Below are 22,770 nucleotides of genomic sequence, written 5' to 3' on the forward strand. Positions count from 1 at the left end.
TTGGAAATGCCCAGATGAAAAACCATCAAGTGGCCCAACCACACAGTCATGTGGGTTCTCTGGCGCAATGGATAGCGCATTGGACTTCTAGATTGCAAAATGAGGACTTTCAAAGGTTGTGGGTTCGAGTCCCTTTAGCCGTTTTGTCAACCCCATACTGTACAGTGTTGCCCTCAGTTAACAGAAAGCTTTTGAGGCCTCTTGTTCTCAACGTGTTAATTTCAAATAATGTCAATGTAGTTGAAAGGCTTCAAAATGTTGTCTGTTTTGTTTACTACTACATTTGCTTACCAAAACCTCTTGGCTCTTGCACACATGGACTGGCAGTCACCACAGAGTGGTGCCAGACTTCCTTTCTCTTCCCGCTGCTTAGATGGTCTTTGCAGCTCTTGTGAATGGAGCTCCATAAACATGTTTGATGTGGGTTCTAGGAGTCCAGCTGAACATGGTTGGCCAATAATCACAGAGGCTGGCTGGCCACCCCCCACGCAGTTGTCAACAAACTAGTTTATGCTGTCCAAGGCCTGGTCCACGATTTGCATCTTTTTTGTGCACAGGCTGGCAGGCGCTGTGGCTTAGTTGGTTAAAGCGCCTGTCTAGTAAACAGGAGATCCTGGGTTCGAATCCCAGCGGTGCCTTTGACTGTGCCATTCTGTTTTGCAAGGCCTTGAACCCTCGCAATTCTTTGCTTTTCTGAGAACTGACCACAAACGGTGAAACTGAGGCTTGCTTTGCAATTTCTTCCACTTGCAAACCATCCCTGAGCTGTTGTTGAAGGACAGTGTCCCAAGATAACAGATCTTGGCATCAAGGTGCTGTGGCTTAGCTGGTCAAAGCGCCTGTCTTGTAAACAGGAGATCCTGGGTTCGAATCCCAGCGGTGCCTCTATCCAGCTGACTTTGCTCTTTGGGATTGTTCTTGGACAGAGAGCCTTGAGACTTTGAATCCAGTTTAAATTGTGCAGAGGCTAGAGCACCTGTCTTTTCTGCCCGCAGAGTGAAAAGCATTACAGTGTTGGAAATGCCCAGATGAAAAACCATCAAGTGGCCCAACCACACAGTCATGTGGGTTCTCTGGCGCAATGGATAGCGCATTGGACTTCTAGATTGCAAAATGAGGACATTCAAAGGTTGTGGGTTCGAGTCCCTTTAGCCGTTTTGTCAACCCCATACTGTACAGTGTTGCCCTCAGTTAACAGAAAGCTTTTGAGGCCTCTTGTTCTCAACGTGTTCATTTCAAATAATGTCAATGTAGTTGAAAGGCTTCAAAATGTTGTCTGTTTTGTTTACTACTACATTTGCTTACCAAAATCTCTTGGCTCTTGCACACAAGGACTGGCAGTCACCACAGAGTGGTGCCAGACTTCCTTTCTCTTACCGCTGCTTAGATGGTCTTTGCAGCTCTTTTGCATGGAGCTCCATAAACATGTTTGTTGTGGGTTCTAGGAGTCCTGCTGAACATGGTTGGCCAATAATCACAGAGGCTGGCTGGCCACCCCATAGTTTATGCTGTCCAAGTCCTGGTCAACGATTCACATCTTTTTTGTGGACAGGCTGGCAGGCGCTGTGGCTTAGTTGGTTAAAGCGCCTGTCTAGTAAACAGGAGATCCTGGGTTCGAATCCCAGCGCTGCCTTTGACTGTGCCCTTCTGTTTCGCAAGGCCTTGAACCCTCGCAATTCTTTGCTTTTCTGAGAACTGACCACAAACGGTGAAACTGAGGCTTCCTTTGCAATTGCTTCCACTTGCAAACCATCCCTGAGCTGTTGTTGAAGGACAGTGTCCCAAGATAACAAATCATAGCATCAAGGCGCTGTGGCTTAGTTGGTCAAAGCGCCTGTCTTGTAAACAGGAGATCCTGGGTTCGTATCCCAGCTGTGCCTCTATCCAGCTGACTTTGCTCTTTGGGATTGTTCTTGGACAGAGAGCCTTGATACCTTGAATCCAGTTTAAATTGTGCAGAGGCTAGAGCACCTGTCTTTTCTGCCCGCAGAGTGAAAAGCATTACAGTGTTGGAAATGCCCAGATGAAAAACCATCAAGTGGCCCAACCACATAATCATGTGGGCTCTGTGGCGCAATGGATAGCGCATTGGACTTCTAGATTGCAAAATGAGGACATTCAAAGGTTGTGGGTTCGAGTCCCACCAGAGTCGTACCTTTAGCCCTTTTGTCAACCCCATACTGTACAGTGTTGCCCTCAGTTAACAGAAAGCTTTTGAGGCCTCTTGTTCTCAACGTGTTCACTTCAAATAATGTCAATGTAGTTGAAAGGCTTCAAAATGTTGTCTGTTTTGTTTACTACTACATTTGCTTACCAAAACCTCTTGGCTCTTGCACACAAGGACTGGCAGTCACCACAGAGTGGTGCCAGACTTCCTTTCTCTTCCCACTGCTTAGATGGTCTTTGCAGCTCTTGTGAATGGAGCTCCATAAACATGTTTGATGTGGGTTCTAGGAGTCCAGCTGAACATGGTTGGCCAATAATCACAGAGGCTGGCTGGCCACCCCCCACGCAGTTGTCAACAAACTAGTTTATGCTGTCCAAGGCCTGGTCCACGATTTGCATCTTTTTTGTGCACAGGCTGGCAGGCGCTGTGGCTTAGTTGGTTAAAGCGCCTGTCTAGTAAACAGGAGATCCTGTGTTCGAATCCCAGCGGTGCCTTTGACTGTGCCCTTCTGTTTTGCAAGGCCTTGAACCCTCGCAATTCTTTGCTTTTCTGAGAACTGACCACAAACGGTGAAACTGAGGCTTGCTTTGCAATTTCTTCCACTTGCAAACCATCCCTGAGCTGTTGTTGAAGGACAGTGTCCCAATATAACAGATCTTGGCATCAAGGTGCTGTGGCTTAGCTGGTCAAAGCGCCTGTCTTGTAAACAGGAGATCCTGGGTTCGAATCCCAGCGGTGCCTCTATCCAGCTGACTTTGCTCTTTGGGATTGTTCTTAGACAGAGAGCCTTGAGACTTTGAATCCAGTTTAAATTGTGCAGAGGCTAGAGCACCTGTCTTTTCTGCCCGCAGAGTGAAAAGCATTACAGTGTTGGAAATGCCCAGATGAAAAACCATCAAGTGGCCCAACCACACAGTCATGTGGGTTCTCTGGCGCAATGGATAGCGCATTGGACTTCTAGATTGCAAAATGAGGACATTCAAAGGTTGTGGGTTCGAGTCCCTTTAGCCGTTTTGTCAACCCCATACTGTACAGTGTTGCCCTCAGTTAACAGAAAGCTTTTGAGGCCTCTTGTTCTCAACGTGTTCACTTCAAATAATGTCAATGTAGTTGAAAGGCTTCAAAATGTTGTCTGTTTTGTTTACTACTACATTTGCTTACCAAAACCTCTTGGCTCTTGCACACAAGGACTGGCAGTCACCACAGAGTGGTGCCAGACTTCCTTTCTCTTCCCACTGCTTAGATGGTCTTTGCAGCTCTTGTGAATGGAGCTCCATAAACATGTTTGATGTGGGTTCTAGGAGTCCAGCTGAACATGGTTGGCCAATAATCACAGAGGCTGGCTGGCCACCCCCCACGCAGTTGTCAACAAACTAGTTTATGCTGTCCAAGGCCTGGTCCACGATTTGCATCTTTTTTGTGCACAGGCTGGCAGGCGCTGTGGCTTAGTTGGTTAAAGCGCCTGTCTAGTAAACAGGAGATCCTGTGTTCGAATCCCAGCGGTGCCTTTGACTGTGCCCTTCTGTTTTGCAAGGCCTTGAACCCTCGCAATTCTTTGCTTTTCTGAGAACTGACCACAAACGGTGAAACTGAGGCTTGCTTTGCAATTTCTTCCACTTGCAAACCATCCCTGAGCTGTTGTTGAAGGACAGTGTCCCAAGATAACAGATCTTGGCATCAAGGTGCTGTGGCTTAGCTGGTCAAAGCGCCTGTCTTGTAAACAGGAGATCCTGGGTTCGAATCCCAGCGGTGCCTCTATCCAGCTGACTTTGCTCTTTGGGATTGTTCTTAGACAGAGAGCCTTGAGACTTTGAATCCAGTTTAAATTGTGCAGAGGCTAGAGCACCTGTCTTTTCTGCCCGCAGAGTGAAAAGCATTACAGTGTTGGAAATGCCCAGATGAAAAACCATCAAGTGGCCCAACCACACAGTCATGTGGGTTCTCTGGCGCAATGGATAGCGCATTGGACTTCTAGATTGCAAAATGAGGACATTCAAAGGTTGTGGGTTCGAGTCCCTTTAGCCGTTTTGTCAACCCCATACTGTACAGTGTTGCCCTCAGTTAACAGAAAGCTTTTGAGGCCTCTTGTTCTCAACGTGTTCATTTCAAATAATGTCAATGTAGTTGAAAGGCTTCAAAATGTTGTCTGTTTTGTTTACTACTACATTTGCTTACCAAAATCTCTTGGCTCTTGCACACAAGGACTGGCAGTCACCACAGAGTGGTGCCAGACTTCCTTTCTCTTCCCGCTGCTTAGATGGTCTTTGCAGCTCTTGTGCATGGAGCTCCATAAACATGTTTGTTGTGGGTTCTAGGAGTCCTGCTGAACATGGTTGGCCAATAATCACAGAGGCTGGCTGGCCACCCCATAGTTTATGCTGTCCAAGTCCTGGTCCACGATTTGCATCTTTTTTGTGCACAGGCTGGCAGGCGCTGTGGCTTAGTTGGTTAAAGCGCCTGTCTAGTAAACAGGAGATCCTGGGTTCGAATCCCAGCGGTTCCTTTGACTGTGCCCTTCTGTTTCGCAAGGCCTTGAACCCTCGCAATTCTTTGCTTTTCTGAGAACTGACCACAAACGGTGAAACTGAGGCTTGCTTTGCAATTTCTTCCACTTGCAAACCATCCCTGAGCTGTTGTTGAAGGACAGTGTCCCAAGATAACAGATCTTGTCATCAAGGTGCTGTGGCTTAGCTGGTCAAAGCGCCTGTCTTGTAAACAGGAGATCCTGGGTTCGAATCCCAGCGGTGCCTCTATCCAGCTGACTTTGCTCTTTGGGATTGTTCTTGGACAGAGAGCCTTGAGACTTTGAATCCAGTTTAAATTGTGCAGAGGCTAGAGCACCTGTCTTTTCTGCCCGCAGAGTGAAAAGCATTACAGTGTTGGAAATGCCCAGATGAAAAACCATCAAGTGGCCCAACCACACAGTCATGTGGGTTCTCTGGCGCAATGGATAGCGCATTGGACTTCTAGATTGCAAAATGAGGACATTCAAAGGTTGTGGGTTCGAGTCCCTTTAGCCGTTTTGTCAACCCCATACTGTACAGTGTTGCCCTCAGTTAACAGAAAGCTTTTGAGGCCTCTTGTTCTCAACGTGTTCATTTCAAATAATGTCAATGTAGTTGAAAGGCTTCAAAATGTTGTCTGTTTTGTTTACTACTACATTTGCTTACCAAAATCTCTTGGCTCTTGCACACAAGGACTGGCAGTCACCACAGAGTGGTGCCAGACTTCCTTTCTCTTCCCGCTGCTTAGATGGTCTTTGCAGCTCTTGTGCATGGAGCTCCATAAACATGTTTGTTGTGGGTTCTAGGAGTCCTGCTGAACATGGTTGGCCAATAATCACAGAGGCTGGCTGGCCACCCCATAGTTTATGCTGTCCAAGTCCTGGTCCACGATTTGCATCTTTTTTGTGCACAGGCTGGCAGGCGCTGTGGCTTAGTTGGTTAAAGCGCCTGTCTAGTAAACAGGAGATCCTGGGTTCGAATCCCAGCGGTGCCTTTGAATGTGCCCTTCTGTTTCGCAAGGCCTTGAACCCTCGCAATTCTTTGCTTTTCTGAGAACTGACCACAAACGGTGAAACTGAGGCTTGCTTTGCAATTTCTTCCACTTGCAAACCATCCCTGAGCGGTTGTTGAAGGACAGTGTCCCAAGATAACAGATCTTGTCATCAAGGTGCTGTGGCTTAGCTGGTCAAAGCGCCTGTCTTGTAAACAGGAGATCCTGGGTTCGAATCCCAGCGGTGCCTCTATCCAGCTGACTTTGCTCTTTGGGATTGTTCTTGGACAGAGAGCCTTGAGACTTTGAATCCAGTTTAAATTGTGCAGAGGCTAGAGCACCTGTCTTTTCTGCCCGCAGAGTGAAAAGCATTACAGTGTTGGAAATGCCCAGATGAAAAACCATCAAGTGGCCCAACCACACAGTCATGTGGGTTCTCTGGCGCAATGGATAGCGCATTGGACTTCTAGATTGCAAAATGAGGACATTCAAAGGTTGTGGGTTCGAGTCCCTTTAGCCGTTTTGTCAACCCCATACTGTACAGTGTTGCCCTCAGTTAACAGAAAGCTTTTGAGGCCTCTTGTTCTCAACGTGTTCATTTCAAATAATGTCAATGTAGTTGAAAGGCTTCAAAATGTTGTCTGTTTTGTTTACTACTACATTTGCTTACCAAAATCTCTTGGCTCTTGCACACAAGGACTGGCAGTCACCACAGAGTGGTGCCAGACTTCCTTTCTCTTACCGCTGCTTAGATGGTCTTTGCAGCTCTTTTGCATGGAGCTCCATAAACATGTTTGTTGTGGGTTCTAGGAGTCCTGCTGAACATGGTTGGCCAATAATCACAGAGGCTGGCTGGCCACCCCATAGTTTATGCTGTCCAAGTCCTGGTCCACGATTTGCATCTTTTTTGTGGACAGGCTGGCAGGCGCTGTGGCTTAGTTGGTTAAAGTGCCTGTCTAGTAAACAGGAGATCCTGGGTTCGAATCCCAGCGGTGCCTTTGACTGTGCCCTTCTGTTTCGCAAGGCCTTGAACCCTCGCAATTCTTTGCTTTTCTGAGAACTGACCACAAACGGTGAAACTGAGGCTTCCTTTGCAATTGTTTCCACTTGCAAACCATCCCTGAGCTGTTGTTGAAGGACAGTGTCCCAAGATAACAAATCATAGCATCAAGGCGCCGTGGCTTAGTTGGTCAAAGCGCCTGTCTTGTAAACAGGAGATCCAGGGTTCGTATCCCAGCTGTGCCTCTATCCAGCTGACTTTGCTCTTTGGGATTGTTCTTGGACAGAGAGCCTTGATACCTTGAATCCAGTTTAAATTGTGCAGAGGCTAGAGCACCTGTCTTTTCTGCCCACAGAGTGAAAAGCATTACAGTGTTGGAAATGCCCAGATGAAAAACCATCAAGTGGCCCAACCACATAATCATGTGGGCTCTGTGGCGCAATGGATAGCGCATTGGACTTCTAGATTGCAAAATGAGGACATTCAAAGGTTGTGGGTTCGAGTCCCACCAGAGTCGTACCTTTAGCCCTTTTGTCAACCCCATACTGTACAGTGTTGCCCTCAGTTAACAGAAAGCTTTTGAGGCCTCTTGTTCTCAACGTGTTCATTTCAAATAATGTCAATGTAGTTGAAAGGCTTCAAAATGTTGTCTGTTTTGTTTACTACTACATTTGCTTACCAAAACCTCTTGGCTCTTTCACACAAGGACTGGCAGTCACCACAGAGTGGTGCCAGACTTCCTTTCTCTTCCCGCTGCTTAGATGGTCTTTGCAGGTCTTGTGAATGGAGCTCCATAAACATGTTTGATGTGGGTTCTAGGAGTCCAGCTGAACATGGTTGGCCAATAATCACAGAGGCTGACTGGCCACCCCCCACGCAGTTGTCAACAAACTAGTTTATGCTGTCCAAGGCCTGGTCCACGATTTGCATCTTTTTGTGCACAGGCTGGCAGGCGCTGTGGCTTAGTTGGTTAAAGCGCCTGTCTAGTAAACAGGAGATCCTGGGTTCGAATCCCAGCGGTGCCTTTGACTGTGCCCTTCTGTTTCGCAAGGCCTTGAACCCTCGTAATTCTTTGCTTTTCTGATAACTGACCACAAACGGTGAAACTGAGGCTTGCTTTGCAATTTCTTCCACTTGCAAACCATCCCTGAGCTGTTGTTGAAGGACAGTGTCCCAAGATAACAAATCATAGCATCAAGGCGCCGTGGCTTAGTTGGTCAAAGCGCCTGTCTTGTAAACAGGAGGTCCTGGGTTCGAATCCCAACGGTGCCTCTATCCAGCTGACTTTGTTCTTTGGGATTGTTCTTGGACAGAGAGCCTTGAGACTTTGAATCCAGTTTAAATTGTGCAGAGGCTAGAGTGCCTGTCTTTTCTGCCCGCAGAGTGAAAAGCATTACAGTGTTGGGAATGCCCAGATGAAAAACCATCAAGTGGCCCAACCACACAATCATGTGGGCTCTGTGGCGCAATGGATAGCGCATTGGACTTCTAGATTGCAAAATGAGGACATTCAAAGGTTGTGGGTTCGAGTCCCACCAGAGTTGTACCTTTAGCCCTTTTGTCAACCCCATACTGTACAGTGTTGCCCTCAGTTAACAGAAAGCTTTTGAGGCCTCTTGTTCTCAACGTGTTCATTTCAAATAATGTCAATGTAGTTGAAAGGCTTCAAAATGTTGTCTGTTTTGTTTACTACTACATTTGCTTACCAAAACCTCTTGGCTCTTGCACACAAGGACTGGCAGTCACCACAGAGTGGTGCCAGACTTCCTTTCTCTTCCCGCTGCTTAGATGGTCTTTGCAGGTCTTGTGAATGGAGCTCCATAAACATGTTTGATGTGGGTTCTAGGAGTCCAGCTGAACATGGTTGGCCAATAATCACAGAGGCTGACTGGCCACCCCCCACGCAGTTGTCAACAAACTAGTTTATGCTGTCCAAGGCCTGGTCCACGATTTGCATCTTTTTTGTGCACAGGCAGGCGCTGTGGCTTAGTTGGTTAAAGCGCCTGTCTCGTAAACAGGAGATCCTGGGTTCGAATCCCAGCGGTGCCTTTGACTGTGCCCTTCTGTTTCGCAAGGCCTTGAACCCTCGCAATTCTTTGCTTTTCTGAGAACTGACCACAAACGGTGAAACTGAGGCTTCCTTTGCAATTGTTTCCACTTGCAAACCATCCCTGAGCTGTTGTTGAAGGACAGTGTCCCAAGATAACAAATCATAGCATCAAGGCGCCGTGGCTTAGTTGGTCAAAGCGCCTGTCTTGTAAACAGGAGGTCCTGGGTTCGAATCCCAACGGTGCCTCTATCCAGCTGACTTTGTTCTTTGGGATTGTTCTTGGACAGAGAGCCTTGAGACTTTGAATCCAGTTTAAATTGTGCAGAGGCTAGAGCGCCTGTCTTTTCTGCCCGCAGAGTGAAAAGCATTACAGTGTTGGGAATGCCCAGATGAAAAACCATCAAGTGGCCCAACCACACAATCATGTGGGTTCTCTGGTGCAATGGATAGCGCATTGGATTTCTAGATTGCAAAATGAGGACATTCAAAGGTTGTGGGTTCGAGTCCCTTTAGCCGTTTTGTCAACCCCATACTGTACAGTGTTGCCCTCAGTTAACAGAAAGCTTTTGAGGCCTCTTGTTCTCAACGTGTTCATTTCAAATAATGTCAATGTAGTTGAAAGGCTTCAAAATGTTGTCTGTTTTGTTTACTACTAAATTTGCTAACCAAAATCTCTTGGCTCTTGCACACAAGGACTGGCAGTCACCACAGAGTGGTGCCAGACTTCCTTTCTCTTCCCGCTGCTTAGATGGTCTTTGCAGCTCTTGTGCATGGAGCTCCATAAACATGTTTGTTGTGGGTTCTAGGAGTCCTGCTGAACATGGTTGGCCAATAATCACAGAGGCTGGCTGGCCACCCCATAGTTTATGCTGTCCAAGGCCTGGTCCACGATTTGCATCTTTTTTGTGCACAGGCAGGCGCTGTGGCTTAGTTGGTTAAAGAGCCTGTCTCGTAAACAGGAGATCCTGGGTTCGAATCCCAGCGGTGCCTTTGACTGTGCCCTTCTGTTTCGCAAGGCCTTGAACCCTCGCAATTCTTTGCTTTTCTGAGAACTGACCACAAACGGTGAAACTGAGGCTTCCTTTGCAATTGTTTCCACTTGCAAACCATCCCTGAGCTGTTGTTGAAGGACAGTGTCCCAAGATAACAAATCATAGCATCAAGGCGCCGTGGCTTAGTTGGTCAAAGCGCCTGTCTTGTAAACAGGAGATCCTGGGTTCGAATCCCAGTGGTGCCTCTATCCAGCTGACTTTGCTCTTTGGGATTGTTCTTGGACAGAGAGCCTTGAGACCTTGAATCCAGTTTAAATTGTGCAGAGGCTAGAGCACCTGTCTTTTCTGCCCGCAGAGTGAAAAGCATTACAGTGTTGGAAATGCCCAGATGAAAAACCATCAAGTGGCCCAACCACATAATCATGTGGGCTCTGTGGCGCAATGGATAGCGCATTGGACTTCTAGATTGCAAAATGAGGACATTCAAAGGTTGTGGGTTCGAGTCCCTTTAGCCGTTTTGTCAACCCCATACTGTACAGTGTTGCCCTCAGTTAACAGAAAGCTTTTGAGGCCTCTTGTTCTCAATGTGTTCATTTCAAATAATGTCAATGTAGTTGAAAGGCTTCAAAATGTTGTCTGTTTTGTTTACTACTACATTTGCTTACCAAAATCTCTTTGCTCTTGCACACAAGGACTGGCAGTCACCACAGAGTGGTGCCAGACTTCCTTTCTCTTCCCGCTGCTTAGATGGTCTTTGCAGCTCTTGTGCATGGAGCTCCATAAACATGTTTGTTGTGGGTTCTAGGAGTCCTGCTGAACATGGTTGGCCAATAATCACAGAGGCTGGCTGGCCACCCCATAGTTTATGCTGTCCAAGGCCTGGTCCACGATTTGCATCTTTTTTGTGCACAGGCAGGCGCTGTGGCTTAGTTGGTTAAAGCACCTGTCTCGTAAACAGGAGATCCTGGGTTCGAATCCCAGCGGTGCCTTTGACTGTGCCCTTCTGTTTCGCAAGGCCTTGAACCCTCGCAATTCTTTGCTTTTCTGAGAACTGACCACAAACGGTGAAACTGAGGCTTCCTTTGCAATTGTTTCCACTTGCAAACCATCCCTGAGCTGTTGTTGAAGGACAGTGTCCCAAGATAACAAATCATAGCATCAAGGCGCCGTGGCTTAGTTGGTCAAAGCACCTGTCTTGTAAACAGGAGATCCTGGGTTCGAATCCCAGTGGTGCCTCTATCCAGCTGACTTTGCTCTTTGGGATTGTTCTTGGACAGAGAGCCTTGAGACCTTGAATCCAGTTTAAATTGTGCAGAGGCTAGAGCACCTGTCTTTTCTGCCCGCAGAGTGAAAAGCATTACAGTGTTGGAAATGCCCAGATGAAAAACCATCAAGTGGCCCAACCACATAATCATGTGGGCTCTGTGGCGCAATGGATAGCGCATTGGACTTCTAGATTGCAAAATGAGGACATTCAAAGGTTGTGGGTTCGAGTCCCACCAGAGTCGTACCTTTAGCCCTTTTGTCAACCCCATACTGTACAGTGTTGCCCTCAGTTAACAGAAAGCTTTTGAAGCCTCTTGTTCTCAACGTGTTCATTTCAAATAATGTCAATGTAGTTGAAAGGCTTCAAAATGTTGTCTGTTTTGTTTACTACTACATTTGCTTACCAAAACCTCTTGGCTCTTGCACACAAGGACTGGCAGTCACCACAGAGTGGTGCCAGACTTCCTTTCTCTTCCCGCTGCTTAGATGGTCTTTGCAGGTCTTGTGAATGGAGCTCCATAAACATGTTTGATGTGGGTTCTAGGAGTCCAGCTGAACATGGTTGGCCAATAATCACAGAGGCTGACTGGCCACCCCCCACGCAGTTGTCAACAAACTAGTTTATGCTGTCCAAGGCCTGGTCCACGATTTGCATCTTTTTTGTGCACAGGCAGGCGCTGTGGCTTAGTTGGTTAAAGCGCCTGTCTCGTAAACAGGAGATCCTGGGTTCGAATCCCAGCGGTGCCTTTGACTGTGCCCTTCTGTTTCGCAAGGCCTTGAACCCTCGCAATTCTTTGCTTTTCTGAGAACTGACCACAAACGGTGAAACTGAGGCTTCCTTTGCAATTGTTTCCACTTGCAAACCATCCCTGAGCTGTTGTTGAAGGACAGTGTCCCAAGATAACAAATCATAGCATCAAGGCGCCGTGGCTTAGTTGGTCAAAGCGCCTGTCTTGTAAACAGGAGATCCTGGGTTCGAATCCCAGCGGTGCCTCTATCCAGCTGACTTTGCTCTTTGGGATTGTTCTTGGACAGAGAGCCTTGATACCTTGAATCCAGTTTAATTGTGCAGAGGCTAGAGCACCTGTCTTTTCTGCCCGCAGAGTGAAAAGCATTACAGTGTTGGAAATGCCCAGATGAAAAACCATCAAGTGGCCCAACCACATAATCATGTGGGCTCTGTGGCGCAATGGATAGCGCATTGGACTTCTAGATTGCAAAATGAGGACATTCAAAGGTTGTGGGTTCAAGTCCCACCAGAGTCGTACCTTTAGCCCTTTTGTCAACCCCATACTGTACAGTGTTGCCCTCAGTTAACAGAAAGCTTTTGAGACCTCTTGTTCTCAACGTGTTCATTTCAAATAATGTCAATGTAGTTGAAAGGCTTCAAAATGTTGTCTGTTTTGTTTACTACTACATTTGCTTACCAAAACCTCTTGGCTCTTGCACACAAGGACTGGCAGTCACCACAGAGTGGTGCCAGACTTCCTTTCTCTTCCCGCTGCTTAGATGGTCTTTGCAGGTCTTGTGAATGGAGCTCCATAAACATGTTTGATGTGGGTTCTAGGAGTCCAGCTGAACATGGTTGGCCAATAATCACAGAGGCTGACTGGCCACCCCCCACGCAGTTGTCAACAAACTAGTTTATGCTGTCCAAGGCCTGGTCCACGATTTGCATCTTTTTGTGCACAGGCTGGCAGGCGCTGTGGCTTAGTTGGTTAAAGCGCCTGTGTAGTAAACAGGAGATTCTGGGTTCGAATCCCAGCGGTGCCTTTGACTGTGCCCTTCTGTTTCGCAAGGCCTTGAACCCTCGTAATTTTTTGCTTTTCTGATAACTAACCACAAACGGTGAAACTGAGGCTTGCTTTGCAATTTCTTCCACTTGCAAACCATCCCTGAGCTGTTGTTGAAGGACAGTGTCCCAAGATAACAAATCGTAGCATCAAGGCGCCTTGGCTTAGTTGGTCAAAGCGCCTGTCTTGTAAACAGGAGGTCCTGGGTTCGAATCCCAACGGTGCCTCTATCCAGCTGCCTTTGTTCTTTGGGATTGTTCTTGGACAGAGAGCCTTGAGACTTTGAATCCAGTTTAAATTGTGCAGAGGCTAGAGCGCCTGTCTTTTCTGCCCACAGAGTGAAAAGCATTACAGTGTTGGGAATGCCCAGATGAAAAACCATCAAGTGGCCCAACCACACAATCATGTGGGTTCTCTGGTGCAATGGATAGCGCATTGGATTTCTAGATTGCAAAATGAGGACATTCAAAGGTTGTGGGTTCGAGTCCCTTTAGCCGTTTTGTCAACCCCATACTGTACAGTGTTGCCCTCAGTTAACAGAAAGCTTTTGAGGCCTCTTGTTCTCAACGTGTTCATTTCAAATAATGTCAATGTAGTTGAAAGGCTTCAAAATGTTGTCTGTTTTGTTTACTACTACATTTGCTTACCAAAATCTCTTGGCTCTTGCACACAAGGACTGGCAGTCACCACAGAGTGGTGCCAGACTTCCTTTCTCTTCCCGCTGCTTAGATGGTCTTTGCAGCTCTTGTGCATGGAGCTCCATAAACATGTTTGTTGTGGGTTCTAGGAGTCCATCTGAACATGGTTGGCCAATAATCACAGAGGCTGGCTGGCCACCCCATAGTTTATGCTGTCCAAGGCCTGGTCCACGATTTGCATCTTTTTTGTGCACAGGCAGGCGCTGTGGCTTAGTTGGTTAAAGCGCCTGTCTCGTAAACAGGAGATCCTGGGTTCGAATCCCAGCGGTGCCTTTGACTGTGCCCTTCTGTTTCGCAAGGCCTTGAACCCTCGCAATTCTTTGCTTTTCTGAGAACTGACCACAAACGGTGAAACTGAGGCTTCCTTTGCAATTGTTTCCACTTGCAAACCATCCCTGAGCTGTTGTTGAAGGACAGTGTCCCAAGATAACAAATCATAGCATCAAGGCACCGTGGCTTAGTTGGTCAAAGCGCCTGTCTTGTAAACAGGAGATCCTGGGTTCGAATCCCAGCGGTGCCTCTATCCAGCTGACTTTGCTCTTTGGGATTGTTCTTGGACAGAGAGCCTTGAGACCTTGAATCCAGTTTAAATTGTGCAGAGGCTAGAGCACCTGTCTTTTCTGCCCGCAGAGTGAAAAGCATTACAGTGTTGGAAATGCCCAGATGAAAAACCATCAAGTGGCCCAACCACATAATCATGTGGGCTCTGTGGCGCAATGGATAGCGCATTGGACTTCTAGATTGCAAAATGAGGACATTCAAAGGTTGTGGGTTCGAGTCCCACCAGAGTCGTACCTTTAGCCCTTTTGTCAACCCCATACTGTACAGTGTTGCCCTCAGTTAACAGAAAGCTTTTGAGGCCTCTTGTTCTCAACGTGTTCATTTCAAATAATGTCAATGTAGTTGAAAGGCTTCAAAATGTTGTCTGTTTTGTTTACTACTACATTTGCTTACCAAAACCTCTTGGCTCTTGCACACATGGACTGGCAGTCACCACAGAGTGGTGCCAGACTTCCTTTCTCTTCCCGCTGCTTAGATGGTCTTTGCAGCTGTTGTGAATGGAGCTCCATAAACATGTTTGTTGTGGGTTCTAGGAGTCCTGCTGAACATGGTTGGCCAATAATCACAGAGGCTGGCTGGCCACCCCATAGTTTATGCTGTCCAAGGCCTGGACCACGATTTGCATCTTTTTTGTGCACAGGCTGGCAGGCGCTGTGGCTTAGTTGGTTAAAGCGCCTGTCTAGTAAACAGGAGATCCTGGGTTCGAATCCCAGCGGTGCCTTTGACTGTGCCCTTCTGTTTCGCAAGGCCTTGAACCCTCGCAATTCTTTGCTTTTCTGAGAACTGACCACAAACGGTGAAACTGAGGCTTGCTTTGCAATTTCTTCCACTTGCAAACCATCCCTGAGCTGTTGTTGAAGGACAGTGTCCCAAGATAACAGATCTTGGCATCAAGGCGCCGTGGCTTAGCTGGTCAAAGCGCCTGTCTTGTAAACAGGAGATCCTGGGTTCGAATCCCAGCGGTGCCTCTATCCAGCTGACTTTGCTCTTTGGGATTGTTCTTGGACAGAGAGCCTTGAGACTTTGAATCCAGTTTAAATTGTGCAGAGGCTAGAGCACCTGTCTTTTCTGCCCGCAGAGTGAAAAGCATTACAGTGTTGGAAATGCCCAGATGAAAAACCATCAAGTGGCCCAACCACATAATCATGTGGGCTCTGTGGCGCAATGGATAGCGCATTGGACTTCTAGATTGCAAAATGAGGACATTCAAAGGTTGTGGGTTTGAGTCCCTTTAGCCGTTTTGTCAACCCCATACTGTACAGTGTTGCCCTCAGTTAACAGAAAGCTTTTGAGGCCTCTTGTTCTCAACGTGTTCATTTCAAATAATGTCAATGTAGTTGAAAGGCTTCAAAATGTTGTCTGTTTTGTTTACTACTACATTTGCTTACCAAAATCTCTTGGCTCTTGCACACAAGGACTGGCAGTCACCACAGAGTGGTGCCAGACTTCCTTTCTCTTACCGCTGCTTAGATGGTCTTTGCAGCTCTTTTGCATGGAGCTCCATAAACATGTTTGTTGTGGGTTCTAGGAGTCCTGCTGAACATGGTTGGCCAATAATCACAGAGGCTGGCTGGCCACCCCATAGTTTATGCTGTCCAAGTCCTGGTCCACGATTTGCATCTTTTTTGTGGACAGGCTGGCAGGCGCTGTGGCTTAGTTGGTTAAAGCGCCTGTCTAGTAAACAGGAGATCCTGGGTTCGAATCCCAGCGGTGCCTTTGACTGTGCCCTTCTGTTTCGCAAGGCCTTGAACCCTCGCAATTCTTTGCTTTTCTGAGAACTGACCACAAACGGTGAAACTGAGGCTTCCTTTGCAATTGTTTCCACTTGCAAACCATCCCTGAGCTGTTGTTGAAGGACAGTGTCCCAAGATAACAAATCATAGCATCAAGGCGCCGTGGCTTAGTTGGTCAAAGCGCCTGTCTTGTAAACAGGAGATCCAGGGTTCGTATCCCAGCTGTGCCTCTATCCAGCTGACTTTGCTCTTTGGGATTGTTCTTGGACAGAGAGCCTTGATACCTTGAATCCAGTTTAAATTGTGCAGAGGCTAGAGCACCTGTCTTTTCTGCCCACAGAGTGAAAAGCATTACAGTGTTGGAAATGCCCAGATGAAAAACCATCAAGTGGCCCAACCACATAATCATGTGGGCTCTGTGGCGCAATGGATAGCGCATTGGACTTCTAGATTGCAAAATGAGGACATTCAAAGGTTGTGGGTTCGAGTCCCACCAGAGTCGTACCTTTAGCCCTTTTGTCAACCCCATACTGTACAGTGTTGCCCTCAGTTAACAGAAAGCTTTTGAGGCCTCTTGTTCTCAACGTGTTCATTTCAAATAATGTCAATGTAGTTGAAAGGCTTCAAAATGTTGTCTGTTTTGTTTACTACTACATTTGCTTACCAAAACCTCTTGGCTCTTTCACACAAGGACTGGCAGTCACCACAGAGTGGTGCCAGACTTCCTTTCTCTTCCCGCTGCTTAGATGGTCTTTGCAGGTCTTGTGAATGGAGCTCCATAAACATGTTTGATGTGGGTTCTAGGAGTCCAGCTGAACATGGTTGGCCAATAATCACAGAGGCTGACTGGCCACCCCCCACGCAGTTGTCAACAAACTAGTTTATGCTGTCCAAGGCCTGGTCCACGATTTGCATCTTTTTTGTGCACAGGCAGGCGCTGTGGCTTAGTTGGTTAAAGCGCCTGTCTCGTAAACAGGAGATCCTGGGTTCGAATCCCAGCGGTGCCTTTGACTGTGCCCTTCTGTTTCGCAAGGCCTTGAACCCTCGCAATTCTTTGCTTTTCTGAGAACTGACCACAAACGGTGAAACTGAGGCTTCCTTTGCAATTGTTTCCACTTGCAAACCATCCCTGAGCTGTTGTTGAAGGACAGTGTCCCAAGATAACAAATCATAGCATCAAGGCGCCGTGGCTTAGTTGGTCAAAGCGCCTGTCTTGTAAACAGGAGGTCCTGGGTTCGAATCCCAACGGTGCCTCTATCCAGCTGACTTTGTTCTTTGGGATTGTTCTTGGACCGAGAGCCTTGAGACTTTGAATCCAGTTTAAATTGTGCAGAGGCTAGAGCGCCTGTCTTTTCTGCCCGCAGAGTGAAAAGCATTACAGTGTTGGGAATGCCCAGATGAAAAACCATCAAGTGGCCCAACCACACAATCATGTGGGTTCTCTGGTGCAATGGATAGCGCATTGGATTTCTAGATTGCAAAATGAGGACATTCAAAGGTTGTGGGTTCGAGTCCCTTTAGCCGTTTTGTCAACCCCATACTGTACAGTGTTGCCCTCAGTTAACAGAAAGCTTTTGAGGCCTCTTGTTCTCAACGTGTTCATTTCAAATAATGTCAATGTAGTTGAAAGGCTTCAAAATGTTGTCTGTTTTGTTTACTACTAAATTTGCTAACCAAAATCTCTTGGCTCTTGCACACAAGGACTGGCAGTCACCACAGAGTGGTGCCAGACTTCCTTTCTCTTCCCGCTGCTTAGATGGTCTTTGCAGCTCTTGTGCATGGAGCTCCATAAACATGTTTGTTGTGGGTTCTAGGAGTCCTGCTGAACATGGTTGGCCAATAATCACAGAGGCTGGCTGGCCACCCCATAGTTTATGCTGTCCAAGGCCTGGTCCACGATTTGCATCTTTTTTGTGCACAGGCAGGCGCTGTGGCTTAGTTGGTTAAAGAGCCTGTCTCGTAAACAGGAGATCCTGGGTTCGAATCCCAGCGGTGCCTTTGACTGTGCCCTTCTGTTTCGCAAGGCCTTGAACCCTCGCAATTCTTTGCTTTTCTGAGAACTGACCACAAACGGTGAAACTGAGGCTTCCTTTGCAATTGTTTCCACTTGCAAACCATCCCTGAGCTGTTGTTGAAGGACAGTGTCCCAAGATAACAAATCATAGCATCAAGGCGCCGTGGCTTAGTTGGTCAAAGCGCCTGTCTTGTAAACAGGAGATCCTGGGTTCGAATCCCAGTGGTGCCTCTATCCAGCTGACTTTGCTCTTTGGGATTGTTCTTGGACAGAGAGCCTTGAGACCTTGAATCCAGTTTAAATTGTGCAGAGGCTAGAGCACCTGTCTTTTCTGCCCGCAGAGTGAAAAGCATTACAGTGTTGGAAATGCCCAGATGAAAAACCATCAAGTGGCCCAACCACATAATCATGTGGGCTCTGTGGCGCAATGGATAGCGCATTGGACTTCTAGATTGCAAAATGAGGACATTCAAAGGTTGTGGGTTCGAGTCCCTTTAGCCGTTTTGTCAACCCCATACTGTACAGTGTTGCCCTCAGTTAACAGAAAGCTTTTGAGGCCTCTTGTTCTCAATGTGTTCATTTCAAATAATGTCAATGTAGTTGAAAGGCTTCAAAATGTTGTCTGTTTTGTTTACTACTACATTTGCTTACCAAAATCTCTTGGCTCTTGCACACAAGGACTGGCAGTCACCACAGAGTGGTGCCAGACTTCCTTTCTCTTCCCGCTGCTTAGATGGTCTTTGCAGCTCTTGTGCATGGAGCTCCATAAACATGTTTGTTGTGGGTTCTAGGAGTCCTGCTGAACATGGTTGGCCAATAATCACAGAGGCTGGCTGGCCACCCCATAGTTTATGCTGTCCAAGGCCTGGTCCACGATTTGCATTTTTTTGTGCACAGGCAGGCGCTGTGGCTTAGTTGGTTAAAGCGCCTGTCTCGTAAACAGGAGATCCTGGGTTCGAATCCCAGCGGTGCCTTTGACTGTGCCCTTCTGTTTCGCAAGGCCTTGAACCCTCGCAATTCTTTGCTTTTCTGAGAACTGACCACAAACGGTGAAACTGAGGCTTCCTTTGCAATTGTTTCCACTTGCAAACCATCCCTGAGCTGTTGTTGAAGGACAGTGTCCCAAGATAACAAATCATAGCATCAAGGCGCCGTGGCTTAGTTGGTCAAAGCGCCTGTCTTGTAAACAGGAGATCCTGGGTTCGAATCCCAGTGGTGCCTCTATCCAGCTGACTTTGCTCTTTGGGATTGTTCTTGGACAGAGAGCCTTGAGACCTTGAATCCAGTTTAAATTGTGCAGAGGCTAGAGCACCTGTCTTTTCTGCCCGCAGAGTGAAAAGCATTACAGTGTTGGAAATGCCCAGATGAAAAACCATCAAGTGGCCCAACCACATAATCATGTGGGCTCTGTGGCGCAATGGATAGCGCATTGGACTTCTAGATTGCAAAATGAGGACATTCAAAGGTTGTGGGTTCGAGTCCCACCAGAGTCGTACCTTTAGCCCTTTTGTCAACCCCATACTGTACAGTGTTGCCCTCAGTTAACAGAAAGCTTTTGAAGCCTCTTGTTCTCAACGTGTTCATTTCAAATAATGTCAATGTAGTTGAAAGGCTTCAAAATGTTGTCTGTTTTGTTTACTACTACATTTGCTTACCAAAACCTCTTGGCTCTTGCACACAAGGACTGGCAGTCACCACAGAGTGGTGCCAGACTTCCTTTCTCTTCCCGCTGCTTAGATGGTCTTTGCAGGTCTTGTGAATGGAGCTCCATAAACATGTTTGATGTGGGTTCTAGGAGTCCAGCTGAACATGGTTGGCCAATAATCACAGAGGCTGACTGGCCACCCCCCACGCAGTTGTCAACAAACTAGTTTATGCTGTCCAAGGCCTGGTCCACGATTTGCATCTTTTTTGTGCACAGGCAGGCGCTGTGGCTTAGTTGGTTAAAGCGCCTGTCTCGTAAACAGGAGATCCTGGGTTCGAATCCCAGCGGTGCCTTTGACTGTGCCCTTCTGTTTCGCAAGGCCTTGAACCCTCGCAATTCTTTGCTTTTCTGAGAACTGACCACAAACGGTGAAACTGAGGCTTCCTTTGCAATTGTTTCCACTTGCAAACCATCCCTGAGCTGTTGTTGAAGGACAGTGTCCCAAGATAACAAATCATAGCATCAAGGCGCCGTGGCTTAGTTGGTCAAAGCGCCTGTCTTGTAAACAGGAGGTCCTGGGTTCGAATCCCAACGGTGCCTCTATCCAGCTGCCTTTGTTCTTTGGGATTGTTCTTGGACAGAGAGCCTTGAGACTTTGAATCCAGTTTAAATTGTGCAGAGGCTAGAGCGCCTGTCTTTTCTGCCCACAGAGTGAAAAGCATTACAGTGTTGGGAATGCCCAGATGAAAAACCATCAAGTGGCCCAACCACACAATCATGTGGGTTCTCTGGTGCAATGGATAGCGCATTGGATTTCTAGATTGCAAAATGAGGACATTCAAAGGTTGTGGGTTCGAGTCCCTTTAGCCGTTTTGTCAACCCCATACTGTACAGTGTTGCCCTCAGTTAACAGAAAGCTTTTGAGGCCTCTTGTTCTCAACGTGTTCATTTCAAATAATGTCAATGTAGTTGAAAGGCTTCAAAATGTTGTCTGTTTTGTTTACTACTACATTTGCTTACCAAAATCTCTTGGCTCTTACACACAAGGACTGGCAGTCACCACAGAGTGGTGCCAGACTTCCTTTCTCTTCCCGCTGCTTAGATGGTCTTTGCAGCTCTTGTGCATGGAGCTCCATAAACATGTTTGTTGTGGGTTCTAGGAGTCCAGCTGAACATGGTTGGCCAATAATCACAGAGGCTGGCTGGCCACCCCATAGTTTATGCTGTCCAAGGCCTGGTCCACGATTTGCATCTTTTTTGTGCACAGGCAGGCGCTGTGGCTTAGTTGGTTAAAGCGCCTGTCTCGTAAACAGGAGATCCTGGGTTCGAATCCCAGCGGTGCCTTTGACTGTGCCCTTCTGTTTCGCAAGGCCTTGAACCCTCGCAATTCTTTGCTTTTCTGAGAACTGACCACAAACGGTGAAACTGAGGCTTCCTTTGCAATTGTTTCCACTTGCAAACCATCCCTGAGCTGTTGTTGAAGGACAGTGTCCCAAGATAACAAATCATAGCATCAAGGCACCGTGGCTTAGTTGGTCAAAGCGCCTGTCTTGTAAACAGGAGATCCTGGGTTCGAATCCCAGCGGTGCCTCTATCCAGCTGACTTTGCTCTTTGGGATTGTTCTTGGACAGAGAGCCTTGAGACCTTGAATCCAGTTTAAATTGTGCAGAGGCTAGAGCACCTGTCTTTTCTGCCCGCAGAGTGAAAAGCATTACAGTGTTGGAAATGCCCAGATGAAAAACCATCAAGTGGCCCAACCACATAATCATGTGGGCTCTGTGGCGCAATGGATAGCGCATTGGACTTCTAGATTGCAAAATGAGGACATTCAAAGGTTGTGGGTTCGAGTCCCACCAGAGTCGTACCTTTAGCCCTTTTGTCAACCCCATACTGTACAGTGTTGCCCTCAGTTAACAGAAAGCTTTTGAGGCCTCTTGTTCTCAACGTGTTCATTTCAAATAATGTCAATGTAGTTGAAAGGCTTCAAAATGTTGTCTGTTTTGTTTACTACTACATTTGCTTACCAAAACCTCTTGGCTCTTGCACACATGGACTGGCAGTCACCACAGAGTGGTGCCAGACTTCCTTTCTCTTCCCGCTGCTTAGATGGTCTTTGCAGCTGTAGTGAATGGAGCTCCATAAACATGTTTGTTGTGGGTTCTAGGAGTCCTGCTGAACATGGTTGGCCAATAATCACAGAGGCTGGCTGGCCACCCCATAGTTTATGCTGTCCAAGGCCTGGTCCACGATTTGCATCTTTTTTGTGCACAGGCTGTCAGGCGCTGTGGCTTAGTTGGTTAAAGCGCCTGTCTAGTAAACAGGAGATCCTGGGTTCGAATCCCAGCGGTGCCTTTGACTGTGCCCTTCTGTTTCGCAAGGCCTTGAACCCTCGCAATTCTTTGCTTTTCTGAGAACTGACCACAAACGGTGAAACTGAGGCTTGCTTTGCAATTTCTTCCACTTGCAAACCATCCCTGAGCTGTTGTTGAAGGACAGTGTCCCAAGATAACAGATCTTGGCATCAAGGCGCCGTGGCTTAGCTGGTCAAAGCGCCTGTCTTGTAAACAGGAGATCCTGGGTTCGAATCCCAGCGGTGCCTCTATCCAGCTGACTTTGCTCTTTGGGATTGTTCTTGGACAGAGAGCCTTGAGACTTTGAATCCAGTTTAAATTGTGCAGAGGCTAGAGCACCTGTCTTTTCTGCCCGCAGAGTGAAAAGCATTACAGTGTTGGGAATGCCCAGATGAAAAACCATCAAGTGGCCCAACCACACAATCATGTGGGTTCTCTGGTGCAATGGATAGCGCATTGGATTTCTAGATTGCAAAATGAGGACATTCAAAGGTTGTGGGTTCGAGTCCCTTTAGCCGTTTTGTCAACCCCATACTGTACAGTGTTGCCCTCAGTTAACAGAAAGCTTTTGAGGCCTCTTGTTCTCAACGTGTTCATTTCAAATAATGTCAATGTAGTTGAAAGGCTTCAAAATGTTGTCTGTTTTGTTTACTACTACATTTGCTTACCAAAATCTCTTGGCTCTTGCACACAAGGACTGGCAGTCACCACAGAGTGGTGCCAGACTTCCTTTCTCTTCCCGCTGCTTAGATGGTCTTTGCAGCTCTTGTGCATGGAGCTCCATAAACATGTTTGTTGTGGGTTCTAGGAGTCCTGCTGAACATGGTTGGCCAATAATCACAGAGGCTGGCTGGCCACCCCATAGTTTATGCTGTCCAAGGCCTGGTCCACGATTTGCATCTTTTTTGTGCACAGGCAGGCGCTGTGGCTTAGTTGGTTAAAGCGCCTGTCTCGTAAACAGGAGATCCTGGGTTCGAATCCCAGCGGTGCCTTTGAATGTGCCC

At 47.3% G+C, this 22,770-nt stretch overlaps 54 non-coding genes across 54 annotated transcripts; all 54 read left to right on the forward strand.

Annotated features, from left to right (window-relative positions):
* The first annotated feature begins 564 nt into the window (after positions 1 to 564).
* On the forward strand, positions 565 to 638 carry trnat-agu (transfer RNA threonine (anticodon AGU)). The gene has a single exon. It is a non-coding gene; the product is annotated as a tRNA-Thr (tRNA).
* Positions 639 to 811: 173 nt separating this feature from the next.
* Positions 812 to 885, forward strand: trnat-ugu (transfer RNA threonine (anticodon UGU)). Its single transcript has one exon. It is a non-coding gene; the product is annotated as a tRNA-Thr (tRNA).
* Positions 886 to 1,559: 674 nt separating this feature from the next.
* Positions 1,560 to 1,633, forward strand: trnat-agu (transfer RNA threonine (anticodon AGU)). Its single transcript has one exon. It is a non-coding gene; the product is annotated as a tRNA-Thr (tRNA).
* A 173-nt stretch (positions 1,634 to 1,806) lies between these two features.
* trnat-ugu (transfer RNA threonine (anticodon UGU)) lies at positions 1,807 to 1,880 on the forward strand. Its single transcript has one exon. It is a non-coding gene; the product is annotated as a tRNA-Thr (tRNA).
* Positions 1,881 to 2,062: 182 nt separating this feature from the next.
* Positions 2,063 to 2,152, forward strand: trnar-ucu (transfer RNA arginine (anticodon UCU)). Its single transcript is given in 2 exon segments — positions 2,063 to 2,099; positions 2,117 to 2,152. It is a non-coding gene; the product is annotated as a tRNA-Arg (tRNA).
* Positions 2,153 to 2,587: 435 nt separating this feature from the next.
* Positions 2,588 to 2,661, forward strand: trnat-agu (transfer RNA threonine (anticodon AGU)). The gene has a single exon. It is a non-coding gene; the product is annotated as a tRNA-Thr (tRNA).
* A 173-nt stretch (positions 2,662 to 2,834) lies between these two features.
* trnat-ugu (transfer RNA threonine (anticodon UGU)) lies at positions 2,835 to 2,908 on the forward strand. The gene has a single exon. It is a non-coding gene; the product is annotated as a tRNA-Thr (tRNA).
* Positions 2,909 to 3,601: 693 nt separating this feature from the next.
* trnat-agu (transfer RNA threonine (anticodon AGU)) lies at positions 3,602 to 3,675 on the forward strand. The gene has a single exon. It is a non-coding gene; the product is annotated as a tRNA-Thr (tRNA).
* A 173-nt stretch (positions 3,676 to 3,848) lies between these two features.
* Positions 3,849 to 3,922, forward strand: trnat-ugu (transfer RNA threonine (anticodon UGU)). Its single transcript has one exon. It is a non-coding gene; the product is annotated as a tRNA-Thr (tRNA).
* A 674-nt stretch (positions 3,923 to 4,596) lies between these two features.
* Positions 4,597 to 4,670, forward strand: trnat-agu (transfer RNA threonine (anticodon AGU)). Its single transcript has one exon. It is a non-coding gene; the product is annotated as a tRNA-Thr (tRNA).
* Positions 4,671 to 4,843: 173 nt separating this feature from the next.
* trnat-ugu (transfer RNA threonine (anticodon UGU)) lies at positions 4,844 to 4,917 on the forward strand. The gene has a single exon. It is a non-coding gene; the product is annotated as a tRNA-Thr (tRNA).
* Positions 4,918 to 5,591: 674 nt separating this feature from the next.
* trnat-agu (transfer RNA threonine (anticodon AGU)) lies at positions 5,592 to 5,665 on the forward strand. The gene has a single exon. It is a non-coding gene; the product is annotated as a tRNA-Thr (tRNA).
* A 173-nt stretch (positions 5,666 to 5,838) lies between these two features.
* trnat-ugu (transfer RNA threonine (anticodon UGU)) lies at positions 5,839 to 5,912 on the forward strand. The gene has a single exon. It is a non-coding gene; the product is annotated as a tRNA-Thr (tRNA).
* A 674-nt stretch (positions 5,913 to 6,586) lies between these two features.
* trnat-agu (transfer RNA threonine (anticodon AGU)) lies at positions 6,587 to 6,660 on the forward strand. Its single transcript has one exon. It is a non-coding gene; the product is annotated as a tRNA-Thr (tRNA).
* Positions 6,661 to 6,833: 173 nt separating this feature from the next.
* Positions 6,834 to 6,907, forward strand: trnat-ugu (transfer RNA threonine (anticodon UGU)). Its single transcript has one exon. It is a non-coding gene; the product is annotated as a tRNA-Thr (tRNA).
* A 182-nt stretch (positions 6,908 to 7,089) lies between these two features.
* On the forward strand, positions 7,090 to 7,179 carry trnar-ucu (transfer RNA arginine (anticodon UCU)). Its single transcript is given in 2 exon segments — positions 7,090 to 7,126; positions 7,144 to 7,179. It is a non-coding gene; the product is annotated as a tRNA-Arg (tRNA).
* Positions 7,180 to 7,613: 434 nt separating this feature from the next.
* trnat-agu (transfer RNA threonine (anticodon AGU)) lies at positions 7,614 to 7,687 on the forward strand. The gene has a single exon. It is a non-coding gene; the product is annotated as a tRNA-Thr (tRNA).
* A 173-nt stretch (positions 7,688 to 7,860) lies between these two features.
* On the forward strand, positions 7,861 to 7,934 carry trnat-ugu (transfer RNA threonine (anticodon UGU)). The gene has a single exon. It is a non-coding gene; the product is annotated as a tRNA-Thr (tRNA).
* Positions 7,935 to 8,116: 182 nt separating this feature from the next.
* trnar-ucu (transfer RNA arginine (anticodon UCU)) lies at positions 8,117 to 8,206 on the forward strand. The gene is given in 2 exon segments: positions 8,117 to 8,153; positions 8,171 to 8,206. It is a non-coding gene; the product is annotated as a tRNA-Arg (tRNA).
* Positions 8,207 to 8,637: 431 nt separating this feature from the next.
* Positions 8,638 to 8,711, forward strand: trnat-cgu (transfer RNA threonine (anticodon CGU)). Its single transcript has one exon. It is a non-coding gene; the product is annotated as a tRNA-Thr (tRNA).
* A 173-nt stretch (positions 8,712 to 8,884) lies between these two features.
* Positions 8,885 to 8,958, forward strand: trnat-ugu (transfer RNA threonine (anticodon UGU)). Its single transcript has one exon. It is a non-coding gene; the product is annotated as a tRNA-Thr (tRNA).
* Positions 8,959 to 9,628: 670 nt separating this feature from the next.
* Positions 9,629 to 9,702, forward strand: trnat-cgu (transfer RNA threonine (anticodon CGU)). Its single transcript has one exon. It is a non-coding gene; the product is annotated as a tRNA-Thr (tRNA).
* Positions 9,703 to 9,875: 173 nt separating this feature from the next.
* Positions 9,876 to 9,949, forward strand: trnat-ugu (transfer RNA threonine (anticodon UGU)). Its single transcript has one exon. It is a non-coding gene; the product is annotated as a tRNA-Thr (tRNA).
* A 670-nt stretch (positions 9,950 to 10,619) lies between these two features.
* Positions 10,620 to 10,693, forward strand: trnat-cgu (transfer RNA threonine (anticodon CGU)). Its single transcript has one exon. It is a non-coding gene; the product is annotated as a tRNA-Thr (tRNA).
* A 173-nt stretch (positions 10,694 to 10,866) lies between these two features.
* Positions 10,867 to 10,940, forward strand: trnat-ugu (transfer RNA threonine (anticodon UGU)). Its single transcript has one exon. It is a non-coding gene; the product is annotated as a tRNA-Thr (tRNA).
* A 182-nt stretch (positions 10,941 to 11,122) lies between these two features.
* trnar-ucu (transfer RNA arginine (anticodon UCU)) lies at positions 11,123 to 11,212 on the forward strand. Its single transcript is given in 2 exon segments — positions 11,123 to 11,159; positions 11,177 to 11,212. It is a non-coding gene; the product is annotated as a tRNA-Arg (tRNA).
* A 431-nt stretch (positions 11,213 to 11,643) lies between these two features.
* On the forward strand, positions 11,644 to 11,717 carry trnat-cgu (transfer RNA threonine (anticodon CGU)). Its single transcript has one exon. It is a non-coding gene; the product is annotated as a tRNA-Thr (tRNA).
* A 173-nt stretch (positions 11,718 to 11,890) lies between these two features.
* Positions 11,891 to 11,964, forward strand: trnat-ugu (transfer RNA threonine (anticodon UGU)). Its single transcript has one exon. It is a non-coding gene; the product is annotated as a tRNA-Thr (tRNA).
* Positions 11,965 to 12,145: 181 nt separating this feature from the next.
* Positions 12,146 to 12,235, forward strand: trnar-ucu (transfer RNA arginine (anticodon UCU)). Its single transcript is given in 2 exon segments — positions 12,146 to 12,182; positions 12,200 to 12,235. It is a non-coding gene; the product is annotated as a tRNA-Arg (tRNA).
* A 434-nt stretch (positions 12,236 to 12,669) lies between these two features.
* trnat-agu (transfer RNA threonine (anticodon AGU)) lies at positions 12,670 to 12,743 on the forward strand. The gene has a single exon. It is a non-coding gene; the product is annotated as a tRNA-Thr (tRNA).
* Positions 12,744 to 12,916: 173 nt separating this feature from the next.
* trnat-ugu (transfer RNA threonine (anticodon UGU)) lies at positions 12,917 to 12,990 on the forward strand. The gene has a single exon. It is a non-coding gene; the product is annotated as a tRNA-Thr (tRNA).
* A 670-nt stretch (positions 12,991 to 13,660) lies between these two features.
* Positions 13,661 to 13,734, forward strand: trnat-cgu (transfer RNA threonine (anticodon CGU)). Its single transcript has one exon. It is a non-coding gene; the product is annotated as a tRNA-Thr (tRNA).
* A 173-nt stretch (positions 13,735 to 13,907) lies between these two features.
* Positions 13,908 to 13,981, forward strand: trnat-ugu (transfer RNA threonine (anticodon UGU)). Its single transcript has one exon. It is a non-coding gene; the product is annotated as a tRNA-Thr (tRNA).
* Positions 13,982 to 14,163: 182 nt separating this feature from the next.
* Positions 14,164 to 14,253, forward strand: trnar-ucu (transfer RNA arginine (anticodon UCU)). The gene is given in 2 exon segments: positions 14,164 to 14,200; positions 14,218 to 14,253. It is a non-coding gene; the product is annotated as a tRNA-Arg (tRNA).
* Positions 14,254 to 14,669: 416 nt separating this feature from the next.
* On the forward strand, positions 14,670 to 14,743 carry trnat-agu (transfer RNA threonine (anticodon AGU)). Its single transcript has one exon. It is a non-coding gene; the product is annotated as a tRNA-Thr (tRNA).
* A 173-nt stretch (positions 14,744 to 14,916) lies between these two features.
* Positions 14,917 to 14,990, forward strand: trnat-ugu (transfer RNA threonine (anticodon UGU)). The gene has a single exon. It is a non-coding gene; the product is annotated as a tRNA-Thr (tRNA).
* Positions 14,991 to 15,664: 674 nt separating this feature from the next.
* Positions 15,665 to 15,738, forward strand: trnat-agu (transfer RNA threonine (anticodon AGU)). The gene has a single exon. It is a non-coding gene; the product is annotated as a tRNA-Thr (tRNA).
* A 173-nt stretch (positions 15,739 to 15,911) lies between these two features.
* Positions 15,912 to 15,985, forward strand: trnat-ugu (transfer RNA threonine (anticodon UGU)). Its single transcript has one exon. It is a non-coding gene; the product is annotated as a tRNA-Thr (tRNA).
* A 182-nt stretch (positions 15,986 to 16,167) lies between these two features.
* On the forward strand, positions 16,168 to 16,257 carry trnar-ucu (transfer RNA arginine (anticodon UCU)). The gene is given in 2 exon segments: positions 16,168 to 16,204; positions 16,222 to 16,257. It is a non-coding gene; the product is annotated as a tRNA-Arg (tRNA).
* A 431-nt stretch (positions 16,258 to 16,688) lies between these two features.
* Positions 16,689 to 16,762, forward strand: trnat-cgu (transfer RNA threonine (anticodon CGU)). Its single transcript has one exon. It is a non-coding gene; the product is annotated as a tRNA-Thr (tRNA).
* A 173-nt stretch (positions 16,763 to 16,935) lies between these two features.
* On the forward strand, positions 16,936 to 17,009 carry trnat-ugu (transfer RNA threonine (anticodon UGU)). Its single transcript has one exon. It is a non-coding gene; the product is annotated as a tRNA-Thr (tRNA).
* Positions 17,010 to 17,679: 670 nt separating this feature from the next.
* Positions 17,680 to 17,753, forward strand: trnat-cgu (transfer RNA threonine (anticodon CGU)). Its single transcript has one exon. It is a non-coding gene; the product is annotated as a tRNA-Thr (tRNA).
* A 173-nt stretch (positions 17,754 to 17,926) lies between these two features.
* Positions 17,927 to 18,000, forward strand: trnat-ugu (transfer RNA threonine (anticodon UGU)). Its single transcript has one exon. It is a non-coding gene; the product is annotated as a tRNA-Thr (tRNA).
* A 669-nt stretch (positions 18,001 to 18,669) lies between these two features.
* On the forward strand, positions 18,670 to 18,743 carry trnat-cgu (transfer RNA threonine (anticodon CGU)). The gene has a single exon. It is a non-coding gene; the product is annotated as a tRNA-Thr (tRNA).
* A 173-nt stretch (positions 18,744 to 18,916) lies between these two features.
* Positions 18,917 to 18,990, forward strand: trnat-ugu (transfer RNA threonine (anticodon UGU)). The gene has a single exon. It is a non-coding gene; the product is annotated as a tRNA-Thr (tRNA).
* A 182-nt stretch (positions 18,991 to 19,172) lies between these two features.
* Positions 19,173 to 19,262, forward strand: trnar-ucu (transfer RNA arginine (anticodon UCU)). The gene is given in 2 exon segments: positions 19,173 to 19,209; positions 19,227 to 19,262. It is a non-coding gene; the product is annotated as a tRNA-Arg (tRNA).
* Positions 19,263 to 19,693: 431 nt separating this feature from the next.
* On the forward strand, positions 19,694 to 19,767 carry trnat-cgu (transfer RNA threonine (anticodon CGU)). The gene has a single exon. It is a non-coding gene; the product is annotated as a tRNA-Thr (tRNA).
* A 173-nt stretch (positions 19,768 to 19,940) lies between these two features.
* On the forward strand, positions 19,941 to 20,014 carry trnat-ugu (transfer RNA threonine (anticodon UGU)). The gene has a single exon. It is a non-coding gene; the product is annotated as a tRNA-Thr (tRNA).
* Positions 20,015 to 20,684: 670 nt separating this feature from the next.
* trnat-cgu (transfer RNA threonine (anticodon CGU)) lies at positions 20,685 to 20,758 on the forward strand. The gene has a single exon. It is a non-coding gene; the product is annotated as a tRNA-Thr (tRNA).
* A 173-nt stretch (positions 20,759 to 20,931) lies between these two features.
* trnat-ugu (transfer RNA threonine (anticodon UGU)) lies at positions 20,932 to 21,005 on the forward strand. Its single transcript has one exon. It is a non-coding gene; the product is annotated as a tRNA-Thr (tRNA).
* A 182-nt stretch (positions 21,006 to 21,187) lies between these two features.
* trnar-ucu (transfer RNA arginine (anticodon UCU)) lies at positions 21,188 to 21,277 on the forward strand. Its single transcript is given in 2 exon segments — positions 21,188 to 21,224; positions 21,242 to 21,277. It is a non-coding gene; the product is annotated as a tRNA-Arg (tRNA).
* Positions 21,278 to 21,693: 416 nt separating this feature from the next.
* On the forward strand, positions 21,694 to 21,767 carry trnat-agu (transfer RNA threonine (anticodon AGU)). The gene has a single exon. It is a non-coding gene; the product is annotated as a tRNA-Thr (tRNA).
* A 173-nt stretch (positions 21,768 to 21,940) lies between these two features.
* On the forward strand, positions 21,941 to 22,014 carry trnat-ugu (transfer RNA threonine (anticodon UGU)). Its single transcript has one exon. It is a non-coding gene; the product is annotated as a tRNA-Thr (tRNA).
* Positions 22,015 to 22,684: 670 nt separating this feature from the next.
* Positions 22,685 to 22,758, forward strand: trnat-cgu (transfer RNA threonine (anticodon CGU)). The gene has a single exon. It is a non-coding gene; the product is annotated as a tRNA-Thr (tRNA).
* The last annotated feature ends 12 nt before the right edge of the window (positions 22,759 to 22,770 follow it).

This window comes from Pimephales promelas, chromosome 16, assembly GCF_988280905.1.
Source record: "Pimephales promelas chromosome 16, fPimPro1.hap1.1, whole genome shotgun sequence".
Lineage (NCBI taxonomy): Eukaryota > Metazoa > Chordata > Actinopteri > Cypriniformes > Leuciscidae > Pimephales > Pimephales promelas.